The sequence below is a fragment of the Bidens hawaiensis genome, unplaced genomic scaffold, assembly GCF_021521415.1.
Source record: "Bidens hawaiensis isolate Kalapana, Puna unplaced genomic scaffold, B.hawaiensis_p1.1 tig00002602_1, whole genome shotgun sequence".
NCBI classification, from domain to species: Eukaryota; Viridiplantae; Streptophyta; class Magnoliopsida; order Asterales; family Asteraceae; genus Bidens; species Bidens hawaiensis.
In genome coordinates, this window is record NW_027491141.1 from 861,638 (window position 1) to 881,817 (window position 20,180).

Below are 20,180 nucleotides of genomic sequence, written 5' to 3' on the forward strand. Positions count from 1 at the left end.
ATTTACCGAAATTGGTATTAAGTCAAATATTTATTATATAATAACTAATATCATTTAAAATTTAAATTCATGGTTAAATATCTCTCATCTATATTTGATTATTAACTTATTATTTGTAAAATTATTTTATGATTTCAAATCATACTATATAATCTTTCTTAATAACCAGTTTCATTTTAACATACTGTCTTCAATTATTTGTAAACCGATATCAGAATCTGTAATATTTAATATTTTAAAGAATCGTTGCATTGTGCAAGAAAAATACATGTTATTAACAAAGTGGAGGTTGCAAATTATCCAGCTATTCTTGACATAATGTTCAGCTAATATGCAGCTGAATCATTTAATAATTTACGTGTGACAGAGGTATTTTTTTAGCTGTCGATAAATCAATTAAGTCAAACTTTTTAAAAATTACATATTATCATTTACTTTCAACACTTATATCCACTTATTGGCAGCGTGACATTACACATGAAATAAGTGGTAGTCTTTTCGACGAGCTTATAGAGGTTAGCTTTTGAACGTACTATGGATTTAGAGTTTTTATTTTCTGAAATATTTGGATGACCATGAAATGAAATGTTCAATACATTTTTGTTTGCGCAAATCTTATGTAACTAAATTCGTTTGGTAAACTTCCATTTTATTTTTAGTGGGCCAAGGTGGGTAAAAAAAGAATTAGCTAAAAAGAAAACCACCAAAATGGACTGAGCATGTTGAAAGGTTACCATGTGTACTTTTAATGTATAAGACCTCTAAAATCATTTGACTAAACAAACAATGTTATTATAATTTGTTTTCGATAAAACAAACTTGAGGTTTTGTGTGGACCGTCGTTCAAAAGCATTTTATTTATTTTGTGATTAAAAACCCACTTCTTATCTCTTTTCTATAAATACATTACAAATAAGTACAAAAATTTCATAAATGTGAATAAATTTATATAATAAAAAGGATTAAAAAACTTGAATAAGATTTAAGTGGCTTTTCAAACTATTGACACAAATCTTTTTTTAACTAAAATATAAAATTATAATTATTGAGGCCAATATATATGTCAAAGTCAAAAGGCCCTACAACTTTTTTCTAAAAGTCCAATATACTCTCATAGTCGAAGTATTACTGTTGGTGTCCGTATGTGTGTGTATATTAGACTGATACTGTAATTTTGTGCCTTAAGTAATACACTGATGGTTTTGCTTATAATGTACAAGTTGGTTCTTCATTATTGTCATTTTTAAGTGCAGTTAAGTTGTATGTTGAGCTGCATTAGGTCATATCTTTATTTGAGACTTAAACTCAAGGTTATTATGGGTATTACAAAATGGCTGGCACAAATGTATAGCTTGAATTCAGAAAGAGCGGTAACTAACATAGGAAAAGCCAAAGTCTACACAATGAATTAAAAAGTCAAAATTATATAGCTGGTTTGATTTATGGTCATAAATGGTATGCAGTTTGGGATGGTGTCTTTTTGTAACGAGTGTTAGATGGAATAACCAATTTAGTAGTGATACTATTTTTGCAAGTGTAATTAAAGACTACAAATCGGATTATTTTTATTTAAGTGAAAACAATCATTTTGTTAGTTTGCATTGGGCTAAACAAACTCTCTTCATGTTGGAACAAAAACACACTAATTGCTTTATTGAGTTGAACCTAATTAAGTGTTCACTTTTGGCATCGATGGAATTGGTCATTGTCGTAAAATATGTGAGAATTAGTAAAACGGGGTAAACTTGTACTAAATTGAAAATGTCAAATTTCTTTTGAGGATTTTTACTTTTCTGGTTACTTCCAACTTTCATGAAATTACTTACTTTTTTACTACTTCTTACTTTTTGTTAAATTTGACCAAAAAAAAGGTCAATTGGCGGGTCAACAGTCAATATGTAATTCGCCAGTTGCTGGGTGTTTTACATGACACTGGGTGGTTATACATTATTTTGATGAGTTCATGTGGTATATCATCCGTGGAATTGGTCTTGTATCGATCAACACTTGGATACGTAAAAGGGCATAAGTTGGCTAATTTCCAGAATCAATATGGACTGGCATTTTGGTTCTATAATATAACATATTTCCGCTATTATTATTTAGATGTCTAATGGGCTTAAATGAATTTGGGTCTAACAAATTTAAGATTCGGTTCGTGACTAACAAAACAAATAGGCCTTTACGATTTCAAATTGTAGTTGGTCAATTTGTGCTCGGCCCGGGAAAAAATATATTGATCGTATAAGTATTTTGACCTTTTTATAGCAAATGTGTTAAGGTACAAAATAATGAAAGAATATTGAATAAAATTGGTGGTTCTGTTGAAGGTAGAAGAATATAATATAGATAACCAAGTAGGACCATCATTGCAGTAGTTTAAAATGGTAACAATTTATTTGTCATGTATGTTAATTTTGCGTTTTTTTTTCTTTTCATATATTGTAATAAGTTTTCTTTGATGAATGCTACTTGTCATGTATTATAATAATTTTTCTCATTCCAATTTGCTACATTTTCCTTTTTCTTTAGGTTTAGATGGGAAGAAAATAGAATCCGATAGTAATGTTTTTCTTGCTTCTTTTGAGAATATGCAGTATGTACAGTCATTTTGGATGTGTTATAAATGGTATATCTCATAGCTCTGTGATATTACTTATTTTTTATTTAACCCTTCCCATTTTAACCACTCAACCCATTTTGATTGTGAGTACCACTACCACCACTTCACTATATATTCTAAACATTGTCATGGGATGTGTTTCAGATTACTTGGTATTTTATTGTTCCTTACATGGTCCTCTTGGTATAAAGCTTTCCAGAGAGAAATGAGACATAAGGAATGTATGTCATGTATAATACACTGGGTTTGTTGGACATTTTATGGCAGAGGCCGCATAATGTTTTTTTAACAAAAACGTTAAAAACAATTGTAGATATAAAAGTAACCGTTTGCATGAATGTATTTGGATAGTGTATTTACTCCATTTTACTTATTTATATATGTCCCTGAAGTGTTTCAGTGAGTTGTCTTTGCTGCACATAGTAGACATCTATCACCATACACTAGCGTTTTTATACAACTATACAACCATTAATGGTACGCGATATAAATGTCTACTGGTCTCCTAATACTTCAGATAAGGATCATAAAGAATAAACATAAGTGTAGAAAGAAATGCAAATGAGTTTGACATACATTTAGATAGCCAAACTAAGTTAGACTATAGGGGAAAGAAAGAAAATCACCCGTGCGCAACACGTGGTGTAAAGAAACTTGTCCACTATAATTACTAAGTAAAATTGTCAATTAAAGACAATAAACATTGCCAATTAAAAATTTTGAAATTTGATTGTGGCTCATGATCGGTTTGTTCTAGCAATCTAAGTTTGCAACTGGTTGACATGAATTTGAATATATATCATTTCTTTTGTGTTATTTAAATTTTTATTCTTTTGCAATGGCATTAACAAAAGTCAAGGCGAATCTCTAGCAAGAGTTGGCAGAAACTTGAGAGACCCGGTTTTTACACCTGGTCAACTATATGTAACTTTATCAAAAGTGAGTACAGAGACGGTGTTAAAACGTTTATGTAAATTATTTTATAAGAAAATATTTAGTAGTTTATAGAGACTATGTTTAAAGTTTTAAATTTTGTTTGCAAACATTCCACCATGTAAATTGTTTTGTAAACATATGTTTTTCAATATTTTGTTTCTATACGAATATGAATTCCAATTAAAAATCATGTTGTCGTCTAAAAAATATATACTAAAAATATCTTAACGTTTGAAGTTATGTATGTGTCGCTACTTAGCGATTTTTTTATATTTCCACCCGTGTCGTACACGGGTCAATAACCTAGTCTAACTACCATATTAAAGCAATATATAATTTTCACATGACATTTAACTAAGCTATTCACATAGAATTCCACCTAAACAATTTCCAAAATTATAATTTGCACCTAATAAGCTATTTAAATTTAAAACTATTACCATTTATATAATTAAAAACAAAGTTACAAATATAACTTTAAATGTTGTATTAAATGAGGTTTGTAAATATTTATGAATTATAAAATTTATTTATTATTATTTATATCTTATGAATCTATAAGGTATGTTATTATGTTTATTATTAAATTTAATTTTTTAATTGCATTTTTAATCACCCGTGTATTACACGGGTTATATCCTAGTTTTTTAATATTTGTTAAAAAAGATTGAGTAGAAAAGAAAGAAAGAATAATAATAAATGTATAAAAAAAATAATCTTTGATTGAAATTGAGAGAAAATTATAATTTTTCTAAGTGTTATGATTTGCTTCTACGGTTTTTTGTTTCATATATATTAAGAATTGGTTTTCTGTTTCAAATATGTTACGAATTATGTGTTAATTAAGACTTTCATGCTTGTTTTGAAATTTTTTATTTCATTACACATGTATTATTCAATGTATATTTAGGTCTCTTGACAGGTTTTAACAGGTTACTAAACCGGTCCGTGTTCGTGTTTGGAAAAAACAACACGATTAGTTATCGTGTCAGGTTCGTGTTTAGTACAACAAATCATCGTGTCTTAGCATGTCATGCTTTATCGTGTCACGTCCAGCCTGTTATGACACCACTGCCACTAGATAAACTCATTTGTTAGAAACAAATAGGTGACATATCATAAGAGCATATAGCTTAACGAAAACATGAGTACCATGTATAAAACCACTAACATACCAATATACATATTACTTCCCAAATAACCATATGGAGAAAGCACCTTCTAACCAAATCCCAATCCCTCTTACCAACTAAACCATAAATGAGACTTTATACCATAACACTTCAAACCATCGATAACTTTAACTTCCGCAAGCCATGCATTCCTCACAATTCATCAACGAACACACCATCTGTGACATTTTCGTGTTGTCGTCCCCGTCACCCGGTTTGGACTCCGTTTTTGAATCCTACATTCCAATTATCAAGAGCATGTCACTTAAAGTTTCAATATAACAAACTAAAATAAAAGACAACTCACCTTAAGAAGAGAAGTGTCAGCAGTAAACTTTATCCCATCCGCTGCAGCACGCGACCTCAGATAATACATACCGGTTTTCAGACCATATTGCACACACCAAGAAAAATTTACAAGTTAAATAACAATTTTACATAATTATTCCAAGATAGCTCATGTTCATATATTTGATACCTTAGACCAAGCATGAAAATGCAATGACGTCAGCTTGCCAAAATTTGGTTGGTCCATGTGTATATTCAGACTTTGACTTTGGTCAATGTAGCATCCACGGTCAACAGCCATGTCAACCAAAGTCCTTTGTTTAATCTCCCACACAGTCCTAATCAATCCATATTGCTTGAAATAAAAACAATAACAAAAATAAAACGATTAAAGAAAATAAGTTTTAAAAGAAATCTTACTTGTAAATATCTTTCAGTTTTTGAGGAAGTTGAGCTATTTTCTGAACAGAGCCATCCTCGTATATGATCTGGTTCTTTAAAGTAGGAGACCAAAGTCCCATTTCAGTTAGATCATGCAATAAATGCTTGTTCACCACAACAAACTCGCCACTGCATACGAAAATTAGTTGCTTGTTAAAAGTTACTTTCTTTGTTTTCAAGGTAAGACAAATGTGTTACCTTAAAACTCGGCGGCTGTAGATATTGGAAGTGTATGGCTCAAAACACTCATTGTTTCCAAGAATTTGACTCGTTGAAGCGGTTGGCATTGGTGCTACGAGAAGTGAGTTTCGTACACCGTTTTTGGATATCATTGAACGGAGTGCGGTCCAGTCCCCATTTATTGGATGGAGTTACCCCCCACATGTCTGGTTGTAGAATTCCCTAAATGTATAATATACATTATTGTTACAAATGTTACCGTTACTAGTCAATACAACATTTATATTTCAATTAAGGGTGTCAATCATGTTAGGTTGGCATGTTGACCTTTTGAACCAACCGCAACCCTTTTTTATATATGCCAAAAAAACATTAGGGACATCTACATATATCCTCTTCCTAACTTCCCTTATGACATATTATCCAACCCTAGCCAGCACATGTTCAAAATTGTGTAACCCGAACGACCCATTTAGCATGTTTATATAAGAAATTTAAACGGTTGGCGAGTGATAACCCTATCATGGCCCAATTAACTATAGAGGTCAACCCAAACACAGCCCAATTAACTAACAGGACAACCCCCCAAACACTGCCCATCTAACTAAACAGGTCAACCCAAGAACAGTCAGTTAACTAAACAAGTCAACCAAACATAAATCATTTATCTAAACAAGCCAACTGAACATAGCCCATTCAACTGAACAGGGCAACCAAACATGACCATTTTTAAATAGTTTAAATATCGATTCATGTTTCAGGTAACGTTGAAAATTGACACCCATAACTTAATTTAATTTTAAAAATAAACGGAACTGAACTTTGAACATGTTTAACAAATAAAAATATTCACCTTGCTAACAGGACACCCACTGTATGTTTCATAAGTTCCTTCTTTTTCAGCCAACTCAGATGAAGTTTTCAGAGCATGATAATATATCGTCTCAAATATGTCTTTATTCAATTGTTGAGCCTGCAATTTTAACCAAATACCCATTTGGTCAACAAGTCAAAACCATGTTTTCAATTCATAAAACAACCCAAATCATGTAATAACTAATAAGTAATAACACAACTTCTGTAACTATTACCTCTGGAGAATCAAACGGCATACCAAGCAAAATAAAAGTATCTGCAAGACCTTGAACACCAATGCCAATTGGCTTGTGCCTTAAATTTGACCTTTTTGCAGTTTCAACCGGGTAATAATTGACATCAATAATTTTATTCAGATTTGTCGTAACAATTGATGTGATCTGCAAAAAAAAATAAATACAAGTTCAAAACATTTACAACCATATTCCAATCAATAAAAACTTTCCAAGATAAAAGAAATATGAAAACAAACCTCAGCTAGTTTGTCAAAATCAAAGTATCGGTTTGCAGAATCTTTGCTGCCAACAAGCTTTGACGGTTGAGATTCAGCTGGAACTCCCTAAAACATAATATTAAAAATAAGCATAACCAAAAAAAGTGAAATGAGAAATTATTATAATTCATTAATAACAGTTCATACCTTTTCTCTCACATAACGTGGTAATGCAATCGATGCAAGATTACACACAGCAGTTTCGGTTGGACTTGTGTACTCAATAATCTCAGTACAAAGATTTGAAGACTTTATTGTACCAAGATTTTGTTGGTTGCTTTTTCTGTTACATGTGTCCTAACAAAAAAAACAAATACATTAAATACTTATATTATAAATTCAAAACAACAGCTCATTTCAAGCACATTTACTAAAGCTGAAGCTCGGCTCACGAGTAGTTTTTCAAACTCCAAGCTTGTTTATTATTTAATATTTTATTTATAAAACTTTAAATACTTATATACTTTTTTAATTACAATCTTTATATAAACACAAACTCTTATTTAGTCATTTTTTTATCAATTTATCTTAATTTTATAGATGATGATGATGATTATCATAAAAACATAATTTTAAATATTATATAAAAAGATTATATAAAAAAAGGCTTGTTCAAGCTCACTATCCGCTCGAGCTCGATAAGCGAGGCTCCATCTCAGTCTCTTTTATTAAACAAGTTTATTTTTACAACTCAAGTCCGGGCAACATAATGTATATATGTGTTGCGTGCATATAACGTATATATGAGAGGTCCTCGGGTGGGCAAAAGTGAAATTGCACTAACTTTGACGTTATTTTACTAATTTCGTGAAAATAACATTAAAAGTGGCAGAAGGTTAATCAGGCATCATGCGGTGTTGTTGATGGCCGAAAGACAAAGGTACATGCACAAATCAGCAGGTGTCCCAATGGTTGAGTGTTATGGGCCTTATGTCTAAGGCTTGATGCAAAACTACTATCGAGTTGGGGTCTCACTAAAAGCAGCCTCTCTATTCTTAAGAGTTAGAGGTAGGGTTGTCTGCAACTTACCCTCTTCAGACCCTACCATAGCTTTGCTATTGGTGGGATTTATTGAGTATGATGCTGATGATGAAGTTCAGACGACAGCTCATTAAAAGCAGATCTCAAGTTAAAATTACCTTAAAAAGCATGTAAGGGGTCCCTGTTTCAATCTGGGCTTTCAAAACTTCAAACCAAAGATTCTGTGCCTGCACAACTTTCTTAGCTTTTCCCTGTGTTTTTAACAAAAAGTTTATATTAAATATTAAAAAAATAATAGGATAACACATCAATTATGAAATCATACCTGTTTTTCATATTGGGTATAAAGATTTTCGAACTCTTGACCCCAACAATCAGCCAAACCAGATGCCTCATTCGGGCAAAATAGAGACCAAGTGCCGTTACTTTGAACCCTTTCCATAAATAAATCAGGTACCCAAAGAGCATAAAACAGATCACGAGCCCGTTGTTCTTCCTAAACAATTCATATGGAAAAAAATTAATGTTCCTTTTTGTGCTATAAAAAATACTAGTTCTAATTTCTACCTTTCCATGGTTCTTTCTCAAATCAAGAAACTCAAATATGTCAGCATGCCATGGTTCCAAATAAACAGTAAACGCGCCTAATGTTTCAAAACAAATCATTACAAAATACATGACTGAATAAAATTATAAAATGTAAAATTAACAGAGCATGTACCCTTTCGCTTGCCACCTCCTTGGTCAACATAACGTGCAGTATCGTTAAAGACACGAAGCATTGGGATAATTCCATTTGATGTGCCGTTTGTACCGCGTATGTAACTTCCAGTTGAACGAATATTATGAACCGAAACACCGATCCCACCTGCCGATTTGCTGATAACAGCACATTCTTTCAAAGTGTCATATATGCCTTCGATGCTATCATCTTTCATGCATAATAGGAAGCAGCTACTCAACTACAAAAGCAAATCATTCAACAAATATAGAACCACAAGTCAGATTAAAAATATAAAGAAGAGTAGTTCATACTTGAGGCCTCGGTGTCCCTGCATTGAAGAGAGTCGGAGAAGCATGAGTGAACCATCTCTGTGACATCAAATGATAGGTTTTGATTACGGAATCAATGTCGCCTTTATGAATGCCAACGGCAACCCTCATTAGCATATGTTGAGGCCTCTCGACAACCTTCCCTTTGATCTTCAACAGATAAGATCTCTCAAGTGTTTTGAAACCAAAATAATCATAATCAAAGTCACGATCGTAAATGATCTCACTATCCAACCTAGCCGCATGCTGATAAATAGTATAAAGCAGTTAGCAATATGATCTAGAAAACCACATACAGCATAATAATAATAATAATAATAATAATAATAATAATAATAATAATAATAATGTGATAATGGGCAGCTCATAGACATCATCCGCAACAAGTGGAGCCTTCTGGCCGGATCTCTCACTGATGTGAGAGTACATGTCCTTAATTCTGTATATAGTAGATCCTTAAAATAATAATAATAATAATAATAAGAACAAGCTATTTGATTGGAGTACATGTCCTTTATAGACACCAGCGCAGACTTTCTGGGAAACAAGGACCGGGTCACAGTGCTCGATGCTGAGTCCGTAACTCAGTTTCTTCAGCCGAGCAGTCGAAATGCACAGTTTCTTGACGCCCGTCTCTCTTAACCACATACATGTTGTAATTGAAATTGATGATGACAAGGGCCGGGTCGAGGGGTGGATTATTATAGTGGAGGCGTTTTTGAAATTCGGTTTCATTTCGTTTCCTGGGTTGGGTTGATGGGTTGAATGTGAATGCTCTTAGACCATCACCAATAGACATGTTGTTTAATGATATGGCGATTACTGTGTGGATAGTGTAGTGACTAATATTAAAGGACTTAATTATCTTTGCGTTGAAAATAGATTTATAGAGTCTCAATTGTTTTGGAGGTTCGGAGTAGATTTATGCGTTATTTGTTTTTTCAGAGCTAAAATGTTTGCAGTCTGCATACTACATTTGTAGAATAAGATGTGGAGCATACATTTGTAATCTGCATGAAGAAGACTGTTTGTTTTCTTAACTTCTACATACTACTAAAACAACTTAAATTTAAATAAACAGCATTTTTTAAACTTAAAAAAGGTTTTCAACATCGAAACTTATACCCAAACTTTCTTCAACAAAAAACTAATAATAATTAAACAAGTGCAACAAAAAACAAATAATAATTAAACAAGTGTAACAAAATGGTATATCCTCTACCTACAAACAATACATCAAGTTATAAACAAATGATTCATGTGTATTGAGATATGATCTAAACAACAAACTAATAAGAATTGAATAAGTGTAACAAAATGGTATATCCTCTAATAATAATAATTGAACAAGAATAATTTTTTGTGACAAAATAAAGAAACCCCTTAATACTATGATTATGAATAATATTAAAAAATATACCAATGCTAACTCCGTTAATTTTTGATAACATGGCATGTGACGTGAACAATTATTAAAAAAATAAAGGTTACAATATTATAAATGATTTAAAGATTATGTGAATAATTATAAAAATAATAAAGTGTAAGGCTCTGGTCCCGGTGCCCTACTTTGGTGTTGGATTTACTCATAAACACGGTTCTAAATATCATAATGAACTAAAACTTTTGCGGAATATAAAGCTTCAACCATATATTACAATAATCATTCAAATCTTTTCATAACAATTAAACTCTTGTCTTTAAACATATTATAAAAGGCCATAATTAAACATGATAACATTCTTCTAAAGATACCAGCCTCTTCAGTTCAATGTTATGTGTCTTCATTCAAGGTAGCTGCCTTAGCCTATTTATTTGTGTGCATACTAAAAGTTAGCTACGCTGAGTGAGTTCTAGTTAATCAGGTAACATACTTTACATTCACATATACATATCCGAAGGTACGTATCACATACTTAACATGTTTGTTATTATTTGATACACACGTACATTTATTCATACTTCCTTTCTTTAATGTACATAGTACTTGCATAACTATCATTACATTATAAAGAGCAGTTCACCCAACATACCTCGGATATTATTAGGGCCCGGGGCCCTTCATCCTCGGATATTATTAGGGTTCGGTGCCCGTCGTCTTCGGATATTATTAGGGTCTGGTGTCCTTCATCCTCCAATATTATTAGGGTCCAGTGCCCTTCATTCCATACAACCATACAATCATACATTCATTTAATTACTTTTATATTTATATGATCACATACATACTCCTAACATTTCTACAACATTCATAGATCATTCATACATCATTCATAACATATTAATATATCATACACTTACCACTTAAGGTAAGTGTATTAACTAATCACATCGAGTATGCACACAACCCTGAAAACATAACAAGGAAATAGGACAAGAAACTCACATGTGTCATGTTCTTCTATGAGTTAACGATAACACCCTTCCTTAGTTGTGCACATGTGCACGACCAATTGTGTAATAATTTCAAGAGTTAATTAACTAACTTTAACTTTATCATACTTCTATGTTTGTGAAACCCCTAGCTAACGGGGGTCCGGGGGCAGTGCCCCTGGCAGCGGGGTCTAGGAGCAGCAGCCCCTAGCAAGGTCCAAGGGGTAGAGCCCCTGGTTGGGGATTAACAGTTCTTTACTAAAATTCATCAGAAGAACTTAAGTTTGAACCAATCTAATCGAATGGAAATTCTAATCGAATCGAATTACCCATTCGATTCGATTACTTTTCCCATTTAATTCGATTACTTGCCCATTCGATTCGATTACTTTTCCCATGCGATTCGATTACTTTTTGGCCCATTCGAGTCGATTACTTTTCTCATGCGATTCAATTACTTTTTGGCCCATTCGATTCGATTACTTTTCTCATGCGATTCGATTACTTTTTGGCCAATTCGATTCAATTACTTTTTGTACGAATCTGATTATATTCTCCTTCACTTTCCAGCCTTGCTTTTCGACTTGTTTATGCCCGTTTTTCAAAAGAAACGAGCCTTGGTCTATAACCACATCGTATTCTTGCACTAACCAGGTCCAAACGTTACCCGTTTATCTCGTTTCGTACCAAACATCTCGTTTACATTCAGGTTTATATTTTTCTTGTATAAAAATGCCCGATTTGCCTTAGTATCAAATCTTAGGGCAAACCAACCTTAAAAACGTAACCCTTAATCTAAAACGTACATTTTTGGCTCACTTCTAGCTACGGTTTGACTCAACACGTGACAATGGACGTTTTTCTTGTTTGTATGATAAAGATCTACCACAAACCCTTCTTACTTCGGATTCAAATCTGATCTGAAATGGAGAGGAGTGTTTGTGTATGTTTAGAGTGTGTAGGGAGGCAAGGTTGGTGGAAGTGAGGGTTTTAGGGAGGTTTAAGGGATTTATATACCCTTAAACCCATGGACCTAAGACCCATTATCATCCCTTATTCCATCTTTTATTAACCAAGCCCACACTCTATTATTTTTATCTAAGTTAATTGACTAATAACACACTATTTATAAAAACAAAATTTCTTTATTTATTATTATCAAAGGTAGGATGTTACATAAAGGTTACCTTAATATATAATAAATGATTTAAAAATTACAATACTTTAAAACACCATTTTACCCTAGATGTGGACCAACTTCAATCTAACAAATAAAATCAAAACCACACCCTTTTTCTTTCTCTTTCAACTTGTAAATACTCTTCCGCCACCAAAATCCATCCACCATGGCGTGTTCCCCTTCACCCAAATCAATCTACCAATACAAATGATTGGTAGATCCAAATAAAACTTTTCTACATGCAATAACAAGGTACGTGAGGGGTGGAGAGGCTTGGAAGAAGCCAGTAGGGTCATGGAGGCTTGGGAGGCGGTAGGCAAGCGGCGGGGGTGTGACGATGGAAGAGAGGGGTAGAGAAGAGGAGTGTTTGGAGTTGCTAGGGTTTGAGGAAAATAGAATATAGGAAGATGCGATAGGAAGAGGTTAGAATATCTTAGGTGTTGTTTGTTCTTTCAGAAGTAAAATGTTTGTAATCTACGGACCACATCTGCAGGCATCTGTAGCAGAAGATGTGGACCAAACCTCTGCAGTTTGCAAAAAGAGGACTGTTTGATTTTTAACGTCTGCAGACTGCTAAAATCAAACAGAAAACTTTAAATTAGCTGGAATTTAAATAAAAGAGTCCTTCAACATTGAAATTTAAATAATAGTCAAATAACACTGAAATAATATTTTTTAAAACCACAATAACATTTTTTTTATAATAACTGGTTTTGTACTTTGCATAAACAATGTTATTTAATAGATGTTGTGCTTAAAACAATGTTAAAGGTGAATTGTGATAGTTGAGAACAAGTCCTCTTCTGTATATATTCTTTCTTTTGCTAACATATAAAAACATACTATAAAGATTAAAATACAAAGCAACTTGCTTTAGGGTGAAATATTATATTCAAAAAGATTATTATATGTAAACAAAACCCAAGCCCAATTCATCTTATTTTAAAGCCTAATTAGCCAATCCTATAATTCTTGGTTCATTCTCGTCAAATCTCATATCATTATTTATTTAGCAAAAATGTAACATCCTACTTTTGATAAAAATAAATAAAAGAAATTTCGTTTATTTAATAACTTATCGTTATTCAATTTAGATAAATGAAATATTTCAGTATCTAAAATATGAAATAATGGATGGTGATGGGCCTTATGTCCATGGGCTTAAGGATATATAAAATTCTTAAACCACCCTAAAACCATCATTCTTATCTCTAAGCCTCCATACACTCTTAAAAACACACACAAACACCTTCCCTTCATCTCGAACCAAGATCCGAAGGAAAAGACCCGAGCTCGTTGGTGTTAGAGCATCGTGAGGATCAAGACATACATCAAGACTAGATCGTCTTCGTGAAACCAATTCGTTTAAGGTACGTTTCATAACGAAAACTCGTTCGTTTATGCTCGGCTCGTTTAGTATTCTTAGATCTATATATAAATGGTAAAAACGATTCAAACACAATGATCCTCGTTGAAATTCGTTAACATCTGTTAGGTTAATTAATCGAATAAAGAACCGGTTTTATTTATCAATCAAACGCACCATTTAAACGCGATGATGTTTGGTTGATTGGGGTTTGAAGGCGCCAGGTATACGAGTAGAATGATACCAAATTCGTATTATTTCATCGAGATTTGAAGGTGTATTGCAGATCTTGTGTCGGTTGACTATTTTCTGTTCTTAATGATTTTGACTTTGACAATTTGAGTCAACGAATGGATAATTACTGATGTTCATTCGCTATGTGAAGTGAATCGTTGGTCATTCGTTAAACAGTCATAACGAATAAGATAAATTCGAGTGATTTTGTAACGAATGAACCTCTCGTTCGTCTCACTGAAGTCACGAATGGTCTACTCATTAGTTACTCATCCATTCGTCATGATAAGACAACGAATCAAGTCATTCGTTATAAGATACACTTGTATGCTCTTGTAACAAATGAGCCTCTCATTTGTCTTATCGAAAGCATGAATGGCCTTAGTCATTCGTTATGTACTCATTCGTCTCGGATCAAGCCATTCGTTATAACGAATGGAATCATTCATCATAACAAATGGGGTTGTGTATGATGTAAAGTATTTAATAAAAATTGGATTTGATGAAATTTTAGTAAAGAACCTTTAATGGAAATAAAATTTTTTCAAGCTGACCTAACAGCTCGACCCCAGTCAGGGGCTCTGCCACTTGGACCTTGCTAGGGGCGCTGCCCCCGAACCCCATTCCTTGAGAGTTATAATAAACTAGAAATACGATATGGGTAGTGATAGTTAATTGATACGTGTAATTGTTATATAGTTAGTCCCGCCCAATAAAAGAGAGGAGTTACCATTAACTCGGAAAAGAACCGAGATCAGGTGAGTTTCTAGCCCCACTTCCTTGTTATGTTTTTGAGGTTATGTGCATACTCGATGTGATTAGCTAATACACTTACCTTAAGTGGTAAGTGTATGTTATGCGAATGTTTAAGAATGATGTATGTATGATATATGAATGTCTATGAATGATGTATGTATGATATATGAATGATGTATACAAAATTAAGAGTATGTATGAAAGTATATAAATATAAAATAAAAGGAAGGTATGTATGAATTGACGGTAAGAGGGTGGCAGACCCTAATAATATATGTGAAGGAGGGTGGCAGACCATAATAATATTTGTGAATGAGGGAGGCAGACCCTAATAATATTTGTGAAGGAGGGTGGCAGACCCTAATAATATATGAGAAGGAGGGTAGCAGACCCTAATAATATATGTGAAGGAGGGTGGCAGACCCTAATAATATATGTGAAGGAGGGTGGCAAACCCTAGTAAAATATGTGAGGTTATAGGGCGAAAGGCTCTTTTAAGGGGGTGGTAGACCCTAATAATATATGTGAGGTTATAGGGCGAAAGACTCTTTAAAACGTATAAGTATGTATGTAAAGCAAGATAAAATATGAAAGTATGAAAAAAAGAAAAAATAAAAGAAATAAAGAAAGTATATACTTATGTATGTACGAAAGAAAGATAAGCAATTTAAGTAAGTAATTTGTATCTACGGATACGTATGAGTAGGTATGTGAATGTATTATATGTTACCTGCTTTAATTAGAACTCATTCAGCGTAGCTGACTTTTAGTATGCACGCATGTTAATAGACTAAAGCAGTTACCTTGAGGGGGACACATGGCAGGATCTAAAGATTCTGGCATCTGCAGAAAGATTTGTCATTATATTAAATAAGATGTTTTGTGTTATGTTTTTAAATACAAGTTTGAATGTTTTTAATGAATTATTTAAGTTTTATATATTCCGCGAAAGTTTTAATTAACTCTGATATTTAGAACAGTGTTTATTAGTAAATCCATCGCCAATGTAGAGCACCGGGACCGGGGCCTTACAAAAAACATACATGACCATTTGTAATATGGAGAGACCACATCTGTAGATTGCTAAAATAAATGCTAACGTCTGTAGATTGCTAAAATAAATCGATGGTGGTGTACGAACTGTGGTAGTGGGTGATGGTGGTGGTGGTGGTGGTGGATGGTGATATTGGTAGTGGTGGTTGGTGGTGATGGACGGTGGGTGGCGGTGGTAGAAGGTGGTCGTGGGTGGTGGACTATGGTGGTAGACGGTGGTTGGTGGTGGACGGTTTCCAACTTTAACTTTGAAAAAAATGACTTACTAATTTTTTATATAAATCGTATAAGAATAATATATTTCTATTTAGAAATAGTATTAAGAAATAAAGAAGAATGATTATTAAGTGGTTTTTAGAATAACTTAAAACTTTAGCTTTAGAAATATAAATCTACTAACAGATAAAAAAAATTATTTAAAAGGTTATTAAAAAGTAAATCTACTATACTATTAAACAATAACTCTTTTCATAAATAATATGCATTCTTGTAATTTCTTGTTAATAAAACAATTCAAAATTATATTAAATTACATTCAACTTAGTTACATTAAACATATTCTAATCTACTATACTATTAATAATACATGTTCCTTAATAAGTTTTTGTTTTCTTTTCAAAATTTCATGCTAGTTATTTTTCTTTTACTTTCATTTCGGTTTTAGTTTTTAAAAATTTGTTTAGTTTCGGTTCGATTTTTTTGTTTCAGTTTAGCTAGGTTTGACTATAAATAGTTTTTCGTTTTGTTTTTTAAAGTTTTTGTTTTTGGTTTAGTTTCAGATTTATCAGTTTTAGTTTTTTTAGTTTCATTTCGGTTTTGTTTTAGTTCTATTGGTATTAGGTTATATTTAGGTATTCATTTTGGTTTTGTTTAAGTTTTTTTTTAATTTAGTTTCGTTTCAATTTGAAAATGGATAATTGTGTGATTCCACTTCTAGAATGTTTTAAATTGAATTAGGAATCCAATCCAATTGGTCTTGAATCAATTGGACTTATATGGAATTTGTAGCAAATATTTACATTCTGTTGTGCTAATAAGGTAGCTGAAAATAGGTTGTTGTAGTGTGTGAATTTTCATGATGTTTGTGTGGGTTGGAAAATTACAAGAAACTTCTATGTTGTACCTAATACTTGAAAGTATATGTGGAAATTATTTGGTAAATTCTTTGCTAAATTGCTCAAAACACATGTGACACTATTAAGTGATAATATTATAATTAATTAATTTAAACATCAATTACACAAGTTTGTTAACAAGAAATATAAGGGAAATACAAGAACAATTAACAACTTGTCCATTTATTAATATAACCTAAGTTCTAGTGTCTTCGTCACGGCAGCATACTCTACATAAGGAACATGTAGCATATATATATATATATATATATATATATATATATATATATATATATATATATATATATATATATTATATATATATATATAATAAAGGTCAACTATATGAATACTTGGTGAGCTTCCACAATTTGATATAAGTACATAAAAAATCATACAATTCCATGAACAAGTGTAAATGAGCAAGTAATGTTCTTTCCAACTGGGATTGTGCACCAGCGTACTCAGATAAGCGCAAGGTCCTTTCCAGTTGGGATTGTGCACCAACGTACTCGGATAATGAGGTCCATTTCCACTCATAACAACAAATGTCTTGAGTGCAAATAGGGGGGGGGGGGGGCGTGTGACATTCGTGACAAAACAAGGTATACCTTATTCATTACATAGCGAGTAAACGATAAATCGGTTAATTCGTAGTGTTTAAACGAGTAACCGACCGATACTAATTATGACCCGTATATATACTGAAGGGTCATATACGAGTTATATATATATTATAGTGGCTACCATATTGATATTTAGGCCCCAGTACGTTTAAAACCATTTAAACGAAAAAGGTTTCGTTTATTGATACGCTATGAGTTTAAACGCAATCGTTAACATCAAAACGAGCATTGTAGCATCCGTTAAGCCGAAAAAGATTTATAAAACACTTATATGACATGTTCTAGGAAATCCGTGAAAATATTTTGGATTTTTAAAACGAGTCAGTACGTTTTTCTTATTTTACAAAAATGGACTGAAAAACACTCGTTTTCGCGCTATTTTTCGCACTCGAACTAGTTTTCTTGCGAAAAACCGAACCCGAATTAAATTTTGGACCGACTTTTACGCGTGGCACAAAAACCGAGGCACCAATGGGCCAAAAAGAGGCCCAATGGGCCCAATTCATGAGCCGGCCGCAAATAAGGGTATATCCCTTTTGTTTCTAGCTTGTTATATAGGTTAAAAAAATTGGATATTTTAACACACAAACCAACCAAGATCAAGATCATCTGATTTCTTGCATCTTCCAGCCAAAACCTCCAAGGTAACAATCAAAACTCATGAGATTTTTACTTGATTAACAAAGTTTAACCATGAAAAATTAAGTCTTGATTAGTATTAAACATGTTTAACCATCCAAAAACCCTAAAAATCACCTAAAATCATTTTTTGATGTCAAACATGTTTACAAGTCAGTACCATGTGGATTTTTGGCCAAAAACACGGATTAGAACATGAATATGTCGTTTTTACGGTTCGAAAGTTCAGTTTGAAACCAAAACCGAAACCCTAATTAACAAGGCTGTTATATGGATGATTTATGCTTGGTTTTAAGTTATATGATATGTAGATACACTGAGTTTGTGGCCCAAGACCTGGAGATTTGTTTAAACCATCAAAACTCATCGAAAACCGACAAGGTAAACCCGTAACACTCGTTTAGGGGCTGTTTAGTATTAGGTTGTGACGTTCTTGTTGTTAGCTTGTGAAAATTTTCAGGGACATTAGGGATCATTTAAATGAGTCCCTGTTCAAATTTGGTAATTTTCCGATAAACAGAGAATATTTGGCGAATTTATTACCGTTTATTGGCGTTTATTCGGGAAAAATAGTTAAACTTCATCAAAAATTATGAAATTTGGTTTGGAACCCATAACTGTTATGTGAATATTACTGGCAAAGTTTGAGGACATTTGGAGATGTTTAGGTATTTTTTGTGCAATTGTGTTGTAATCAAGTTTTAACAGCCGAAAAACACGCAAAAAGGAATTTTGGCCAAAGAGTTAGGTTCTAGAGATTTTTCAGGAGCTATGAGATGATATTGAGACCACTTGGAAAAATTATCAGATTTTTCAGATGTTGTTTGGTATAAACGGGATATTTATTACTTAATTATAACACATTTAATGAATTTTTATAAATAGATAATTAATCATAAAATTTCTGAAAGTATTTTTATAAAATTATCCATATTTTAATGTATTTTTACAAAAATTTCCATAATTTATATATAAGTGCATAATTAGTTATGAATAATCAAAGATTTAAACTATATTTGTTTTAACGAAACCGGCAGTTTTGTGTTTAACGGACTGACTGGTATGTCAAAATGTCAAAAGTGGTCAAATATCATAGTTTTAGGTGATTTTGATAAAAACAAACTTTTTACGAGAATTCTGGACAATTCGGATGAATTGTACGCGCTTCGTATAATCAAAACCGTAAGAAAACGGAAACGAAACCTGTGATCAATCCAGATACCGAAACCTTAAAATTCTTTTATAAATTAAATAATTTTATCAATCAATATGTTTACTTAAGTTTTTATGATCTTACCTATTCCCGAAACGCGTAAACGATCAACTTGGCTAGGCTCGGAAAACGGTGAAACTGAGCCAAATCTGATTTTAAGTATTTCACAGTATACAACGTCACAATCTAAGACTATGTTCATGTTTTGGGCCTAACAGCTATAACCAAACTAGTTATACAGCCCGATTTGGTTTAAACACTGTACTAGTATTAACAGTACGATACTGATTATAGGATACAAGCTATAATCGAGGCATAACACTTATTGACGTATATTACCTGCTCGAACTACAATAAGGTGAGTTTCACGACCCCACGTTCTAAACTGTTTGATGAACTTTTGGGGTGGAAAGCATGTTTGCATATACTTATATACTTGAAAACGTGTGATGATGTGAATTATCTAAGTACTAACACTTGAAAGTCCCCACAAACACAAGTGATTAACTTCGTGCCGGTGACGTGTGGATAGTACTATCGGTTTGACAAACCCAACTGACAGAGCCGGTGGGGTATGCCGGA

The 20,180-nt window shown here is 32.7% G+C and overlaps 1 pseudogene across 1 annotated transcript; it reads right to left on the reverse strand.

Annotated features, from left to right (window-relative positions):
* Positions 1-4,655: 4,655 nt before the first annotated feature.
* LOC143620554 (ribonucleoside-diphosphate reductase large subunit-like) lies at positions 4,656-9,310 on the reverse strand (annotated as a pseudogene). Its single transcript, XR_013151355.1, has 13 exons — positions 9,026-9,310; positions 8,712-8,952; positions 8,558-8,634; positions 8,316-8,486; positions 8,149-8,241; positions 7,157-7,306; positions 6,989-7,075; positions 6,732-6,896; positions 6,494-6,613; positions 5,659-5,862; positions 5,440-5,589; positions 5,039-5,357; positions 4,656-4,967 (listed from the first exon to the last, which is right to left on the reverse strand). The product of XR_013151355.1 is annotated as a ribonucleoside-diphosphate reductase large subunit-like (transcript).
* Between the last annotated feature and the right edge of the window lie 10,870 nt (positions 9,311-20,180).